Source organism: Pseudoliparis swirei, chromosome 10 (genome assembly GCF_029220125.1).
Source record: "Pseudoliparis swirei isolate HS2019 ecotype Mariana Trench chromosome 10, NWPU_hadal_v1, whole genome shotgun sequence".
Taxonomy (NCBI): Eukaryota; Metazoa; Chordata; class Actinopteri; order Perciformes; family Liparidae; genus Pseudoliparis; species Pseudoliparis swirei.
In genome coordinates this window covers 17,030,797-17,039,291 of record NC_079397.1, presented here as the reverse complement: position 1 = coordinate 17,039,291, position 8,495 = coordinate 17,030,797, and positions in this window count along the sequence as shown.

The window sequence follows — 8,495 nt, the reverse complement described above, 5'->3', positions numbered from 1 at the left end:
ATGAAAACGATATTAAGCCGGAGATACGATTCATTTCAGGGATTGAGTTTACAAATCCGTTCCGCAAGAGATTTAAAGTGACATTTCCTGCCGCTAGAACATTTACCGTTGACATATTTTAAGTTAATGATCAAAATTGTCATGCCGTGCCAGAAACTGAAGCCACCACACATGAGGATGTAGAATCGAATCAAAACTGGAACAATAAGTACAAAATACTTATCCAGTAGTGTACTTCGTCTCTACCAGCATGCCACATAGTCTTAGTGCTGGCAGAAGGCCTTGACATAGGAAGGCAAAAGAAAAACAGAGGCGTTGCCAAATGCTTGATCAAAAATGAAAATAAAAAATCCTTAAAGTCTTAAGGGATTTTTAAGCTACTAGGTTCAGTATTGACACTGGCAGCGGAACAGAGAAGCTGTCACAAATGGAAACATTTAATTGGGTGGTCTATGTACACGGCACAGGGTTAGCCCTTATTGGTGAACACACACACACACACACACACCAGAAGATAAGTCGAGGGAATGAGGAGGCATGTTCCACCGAAAATGATTGACAGGTGAAAGTTGTTGAGGAATGAGGAATGAGCCGTCTCGGAGCTGCAGTGTAACATCTGGACTTGAACGCAGCACTGACCACCCACTGGGTCTATGAGTGCATGTGTAAGTGAGTCTGTGCATGTGTGTGGGGGCGTGTGTGTGTGTGTGTGTGTGTGTGAGAACTTCGTACAGCCACGGTTCAGGCTTTTTAGAGCACATAGAGTTCATAAGGAGTGTGCTTTCCTCCGTCGGGGTTTGAAGGAAAGGCGAACATGTCTCTGTGGTCTCCTTCACAATATCCGCCGAGATGTTTCAATATCCAACTGTCAAGTCTATTTTAAATGGACAGACCAGCAATCGACAGCTCGACAGTGAGACAACACGACCCAACAATGGAACCATTTTGACGGGGTTATGTTCCCCAAAAGGAATCAACAGCAGAGGAGAAATCTGAGAGCCGACGTTTCCCCGAGCAAACGGAAGCAGTCTGAGGGAGAAGGATTGAGGCTGGAGCATAAGCAACAATATATATGAGAATAATCAACAATATATATGAGCATAAGCAACAATATATATGAGAATAATCAACAATATATATGAGAATAATCAACAATATATATGAGAATAATCAACAATATATATGAGCATAATCAACAATATATATATGAGAATAATCAACAACATATATGAGCATAATCAACAATATATATATGAGAATAATCAACAATTTATATGAGAATAATCAACAGTATATATGAGAATAATCAACAATTTATATGAGAATAATCAACAATATATATGAGCATAATCAACAATATATATGAGAATAATCAACAATATATATGAGCATAATCAACTATATATATGAGAATAATCAACAATATATATGAGAATAATCAACAATATATATGAGCATAATCAACTATATATATGAGAATAATCAACAATATATATGAGAATAATCAACAATATATATGAGCATAAGCAACAATATATATATGAGAATAATCAACAATATATATGAGAATAATCAACAATATATATGAGAATAATCAACAATATATATGAGAATAATCAACAATATATATGAGCATAATCAACAATATATATGAGAATAATCAACAATATATATGAGCATAATCAACAATATATATGAGAATAATCAACAATATATATGAGCATAATCAACAATATATATGAGAATAATCAACAATATATATGAGCATAATCAACAATATATATATGAGAATAATCAACAATATATATGAGCATAATCAACTATATATATGAGAATAATCAACAATATATATGAGAATAATCAACAATATATATGAGAATAATCAACAATATATATGAGCATAATCAACTATATATATGAGAATAATCAACAATATATATGAGAATAATCAACAATATATATGAGAATAATCAACAATATATATGAGAATAATCAACAATATATATATGAGCATAATCAACAATATATATGCAAAAGTCATTCAGACGTAGTCGGTGAAAGTCACCGAGCTGTGTGAGCCTACGGGTGACTTTGTATAAATATATATATATGATAATAATGTTATTAACCCGAACACGAGGGCGTTAGATGTTCAGACGTTTGTGGGATGTCCTCAACAAGTATAAAGCCGAACTAGTTGTTGGTTTTTCCGTGGTAGATGGTGGAAACTGTTTCCACGGAGTAAAGCCATGGAGATAAGCCCCGCCCCCTCTGAGCAGAAATGAAGCGGATGGCGCGAAAAGCCTCAAATAGTCAAGCGAGTAAACTCACGCGAGTGAAGCGTGGCGCATATTCACATTACGCTTCTGGTGTGGAACGCATCATGAGAATACACACATGAAGCAGCCGTCTTCTCCAGGGGGAGATCATGCAACCGGCAGGCGGAACAAATTAAAATGTACGATAAAAACCAGACGGACCACGCATGATGGACATCGAAACCATGGATCCTGAATACAACAACATAGCAACAGGCCATCTGCAATACTCTGCTTATGCAAATACAGGATATATATAAACACAGCAGTAAACAATGTGGAACAAGCACGACTTGTTACTATTCTAAGACTAAAGCCGTATGTAAAAAAAAAAACGTTGGATGGATTAACGTGAAAATTAGACATTCATGACCCCGAAACAACTTTTCATCCAGGTCAACATTTTTAATTAATCAGTCCATATTACCAAATATAAATTACTTAAATAAAACAAAAGATATCCTCACTGGACATTTTTTTGTTGCTAATTAGTCAATGTTAGCAAAAAGCTGCATGCTCGTAAACTCAATATTTAATATTTAAGCAAAGTGGGGAGGCTTTCTGACCACAGGATGATGTTTTAATAAGAAATGTGCAAAAAGCCTGCATGCAACAATCAAAGAGAGGACCGGCTGTCTGACGGCACTCACGGCAGCGTCGACGCTAACGCATCGAGGTGGACGTCCGCCATAGCGGCTACTTTACGGCGCATGGGGAATTCCACGGCTAACGCTCTTGTTTTCAAAATGTATGTGAAAGCCAAAGTGCTGATTCCTCCAACGTCTCAGATTGCCTTGTAAAAGCACATTAAATATCGAAATAGTTTTTACAGTAATCGTTCCTCCATGTTTTTTGGACTTAATATATAGATTCACCCCCGATGGAATCGGTCCTCTTTGCGTATCGTGTTAGTTTAACATCGTTACAGTTTGGGATTCACACTCAAAGTGTTTTCTCAGTGCGGCGTGTCCTCGATTCACGCTCCGCCTCCCATGTCGGAGAGAGGCAAAGGGTGCAGGACTGAAACGTGAGCGAGTCAGAGGACCTCTGCACCGCCCTCCTGTTCCCATAACTCTCTGACATCATGTTATTTCAGTCCTCGTTGAAGTGGAGTCATAACCTGCTCCATCTCAATAATGCCTCGTCTGTTTCTCCCGCAGCTCCAGTAACCCAGATTTGGTCATAAAACCTCCGTGTTTATCTTCGCGTGTCACAAAAAACAGCAACTCCGTTCTCTAAGCGGATGGATCACCGGGAGAAATATCATGGATTCTCCTGCGGTTCACAGAGGGATGGTGTCATTAATCACCGAGGCTGGCAAGCAGACAAACTCGACTCAAATGTATACTCCTCCTCTGAGATTGATATATCGCTCACAGCGATTCTCTGGAAAGCATAAATACACTAACTACGTTGGTCGAGCTACATCTCGTCAACAAGTCGTGTTTACAGAGCGAGTCCCTGTTACTTCACGGAACACGGTATCATTTCTATGGGGGACCATCGGAGTTCCCATGAAGACTGTCTATAGTGAAGTCTGTGGATTACCCAGAGGCCCCAGGGCAGGGGCGTCGTCAGGCCTATTTTAGGGGGGCTTCAGGAAATCTAGAAACTATCTCCATTAAGCGAAAGTGTGAATAAGCAAATTCTCAATGCAACCTGTTTGTCCTCGACCTGTTTTCTTTAGAGGATTACATCTTCTTTGGAAACTCTGTTGGCATTTGGCTCCGATCTCTTTCTGACAACGACAAGATGTTTTTTTCACAGAGTCGGATTGGATCTTTGGGATTTGAAAAGGAAGCGACGCCACTTTGCTCTGGACCGAGCGAGGCTTTTTGCACACGATGTATAACGCAGCTGTCAGAGTCCGTCTGCAGCTGTGCGAGGCCTCGGCGGACAGAATTTAACATGTCCGTTATGGGAGGCGGGTTGAATGTGAGCACATCCGTGCCTAATGAAATGATTGGAGGGGCTCATATTACCGTCCTGCTACAAAACACGGTTTTCCTTTTTTTGGTCGAGGCATTATGTATTTTTTTATTTTATTGCTGTCAGAAATCTGGTCACATGACATATTTTCTTCTGTCCGTCCTGGAGAGGGATCCTCCTCTGTTGCTCTCCTGGAGGGTTCTTCACTTTTTCCCCCCTGAAAGATTTTTTTACATTTTTTGGGAGTTTTTCCTGATCCGATGTAAGGTCAAAGGTCAGGGATGTCGTATGTGCACAGACTGTAAAGCCCTCTGAGGTAAATTTGTGATTTGTGATTTTAGGCTGATGAAAATAATCTGAATTTAATTGAATTCCAGAACAGAATCTGGTTATTTCGGACTGACTGACATTCTGGAATGGAACCCGTACATTCAGGAACCAGAATCTAACATTCAGGAAGAGTTTTTCTTAATCAAATGTGAGGTCAAAGGTCAGGCATGTCGTATGTGTACAGACTGTAAACATTCGTAATTTGTAAAATTTGGGCTATACAAAGAAAACTGACTTGAATTCAAAAGAATACAACAAAACCAATTTTTTTATTTTTTATTTATTTTAATTTGACAAATGAACAAGACAATACTTTAAGGATACAATACAGAGGGAAAGAAGAAAAGGGTAAAGAACAACAAGAAACAAACCAAAATAAACAAACAACACTTTGCACATCACCCATCTGACATAAGTACATCTTGGTTATATCATCAAATCAAGTCGGCATCGGTGTTTTTAATCTGGCAGGGCAAAGGCCAGCCCTGAGGGGTCCACCATGTTGAAGACATTGTTGGATACGATTACCAACCCTCGCTGCCACCGATGGAAACCAGAACTCAAGCCAAGTCAGACTCTGAGGTTCTGACTTGAACCTGGAGCCAATTATCCGTTGATGACCTCCTTGGAAGGCCCCTGAACACCTCCCATTACATAACATGTCACTTCTTTCTTTTACCGTTGCACTCGAATATGTCTCAACTGTGCACATCCCTCTGCTGCAGGAAATGAAGGCTTACAGCTGAGAGAGAAGGCCCAAACAGGAACATCGCTGTTCTCTCCACTCATGAAGTATCGATGGCGAGGTGCGTCCAGAACACGACCCCCGCCCAGTCACCCGGTCTTTAGAAAAACAACACGTGTAGAATTAATGTTAACGGGTCGCTATAAAGGCCTAGTTCAAATATTTTAAAAGCCTCGGCTCTGTTTCCTGTTATGAGCAGGCCGATGAGTGATGCGTCAGGGAGTCGGGGACGTTGAGGGGCCGAGAGGTCAAAGGTCACATGTACAGAAGGCGGGATAGTAGGTTGTGTGTTCCCGTCTGTGTTTTGGAGAGCGTGCGGACGCCATAAGCGCCTCTTTGTGGCTGGAGACGTGGCGTGTGACCTCATTCTGAGATGCTCGGCAACAATCGGGGTTTTCCTGCTTATTGCACGATGAGATCGAACTTCACGTCGAGGCAGATGGAGACTTTTTGACACACACACACACACACGTGAATATTATTCATATGTCTTCCAGGCCGGCCAGACTTCTGCTATTCCTCATTACGAGCTCGCCTAACAACCTATAAAAAGTGTATTCAACCGACAGTGAGAGGATAGAAATGCTGCACCTCGTAAAGAGAACACGACCTCGCCGCCACGCTTTCCTGCCTTTTGTCATTCGCAGTCTGCTCGCACTTCCCCTGACAACCTCGCCGCCGCTCTGGAGAAGTCATTTATTTAGAGAATATGGCGGCACTGTGGTGATATTGCTTTCGAATGATTTACAATACAATTAAACACAAATTATTGTCCTAGAATAAAGGTTTTCATCAAATTCTTTCTTGGGCGATTTTTTTCTCCAGATTTTTGTCGATTCATTTTGGCATTTTCATTTTAACTAAATGTACTGCATGTACATTTAGGCTGTACAATAATCATTAAATATAATAATCCAAATTCATGACCGATTTCATGCACATTGTAATGCTGTTTCTTTTACATGTTGTTTTTGTTTAATCTTGCTTTGCTAAAAAATCAGTTAAAAGCTGGTCAGCGCTGCACTCATTGAGCTGTACTCATTATGGCTCGTATGCCTCACTTTTAATGTTTTTATTACTTACTTTTAATGTTTTTATTACTTACTTTTAATAGTATGTATTGCTTACATTTAATGGTGTGTATGACTTACTTTGAATTATTTTTATTACATACTTTTAATGGTGTGTATGACTTACTTTGAATGTTTTTTATTACTTACTTTTAATAGTGTGTATTACTTATTTTTAATAGTTTTATTACTTACTTTTATTAGTGTGTATTACTTCCTTGTCATGGTTTTTATTTCTTACTTTTACTAGTTTTATTACTTACTTTTAATGTGCTGTACTGTCGTTTCACATTGTGAGTATTTTATTTTTCTTCTTACCACATATATACTGTGTGTCTAATCCTGTACTGCTTGTTCTTGTTTTATGTTTGTTATTGTTTTGTTTGTTATTGGTTTTTACGTTTGATATTGTCTTACATTTGTTATTGCTTTATGTATATTATTGTTTTATGTTTGTTATTGCTTTTTTTGTTTGTTATTGTATGATGTTTTTTATGTTTGTTATTGTTTTGTGTTTGTTATTGTTTTGTGTTTGTTATTGTTTTGTGTTTGTTATTGTTTTGTGTTTGTTATTGTTTTGTGTTTTATCTTTGTTATTGTTTTGTGTTTGTCATTGTTTTGTGTTTGTTATTGTTATGTGTTTGTTATTGTTTTGTTTGTTGTTTTATGTTTTATGTTGGTTATGGCTCCAGCTGCACTGTAACGGATCCCAGACGGCTTTTCTTCTTGAATGTGTCGGCGTGGTGTCGGAGCGAGTTCACTGGGAACGCCGTTCACATCTCGGGCTTCTGTGTCCGACGAGGCGGCCACGCCTTCTTATTAGCAGCCTCCTGATAGGCTATTAATTAGGATCAGAGGACGTGGGGAACGCTATTGGTCCCAAAGGATAAATATAGCAAGGATGGTTGCAACTCTACACAGGAAGTATACGCTAAAATGTATCATCCTCATTACAGATACCACCATCACGGCTTCAGCCAAATATGATATATGTATATATACAGTATATATATATATATATAGTACCAGTCTAAAGTTTTAGAACACTCCAATTTTTCAACCTACAAGTGCAACACATATGTGGTAACTTCTATCAGTGTTGGGAATAACTCTCTGAACAATATTAGATTTCCGTTGTAAACAGAATGCTACACGAGTGTGTTCGGCTGTTATATTTGCAAAAGGAGTCAAACATGTTGATTACATTTTGTTAAACAAAACAATTCTGTTATTTATTTTGTAATCTCCAATTGAGAAATTGAGGCGTGATAAAACTTTAGACCGGTAGTGTGTACAGCTGACGAAGCTGAAGTTACAGTGGGTACGGAAAGTATTCAGACCCCTTTAAAATACTCACTCTTTGTTTCATTGCAGCCATTTGCTAAAATCAAAAAAGTTCATTTTATTTCTCATTAATGTTCACTCAACACTGCATCTTGACAGAAAAAAACAGACATGTAGAAATTTTTGCAAATTTATTAAAGAAGAAAAACTGAAAAATCACGTAATCATAAGTATTCAGACCCTTAGTGGAAATAGTGTCTTTAAGAGAGCGCTTTACAGGCTAAGCTCACTAGCTTCATATTTTGCATGAAGCCATGAGTGGTACCGATCTTCTCACCGAACGCTGATATGCTCATTTTTCCAAAATGTCAAACTATTGATTGAAAGTATTTCCTCTTTTGTCCTTTGGATGGAAGGAAAACCGCTTCTACAATATGATAACAACACGTCTCATAGGGTCCATCGGACCTGGCTGGGTCTGATGCCATGGCCCTGCTGATGCCCCGCCCACTCCTCCTCTCTACCTCCATCTGATGGATCATGGAGGTCTGGATCGTGGTCCATGCCGACTACCAACTATTCATACACTCTTTCAGACTCATTGAATGTGTTGTAACTCTATTATGATTCTTTCTGGTCTCATGACATCTATTGTTCATCTGGTCACATGACATCTATTGTTCATCTGGTCACATGACATCTATTGTCCTTCTGGTCACATGACATCTATCCTTCTGTCCATCCTGGAGAGGGATCCTCCTCTCTTGCTCTCCTGAAGGGTTCTTCACTTTTTTGGGAGTTGTTCCTGATGCGATGTGA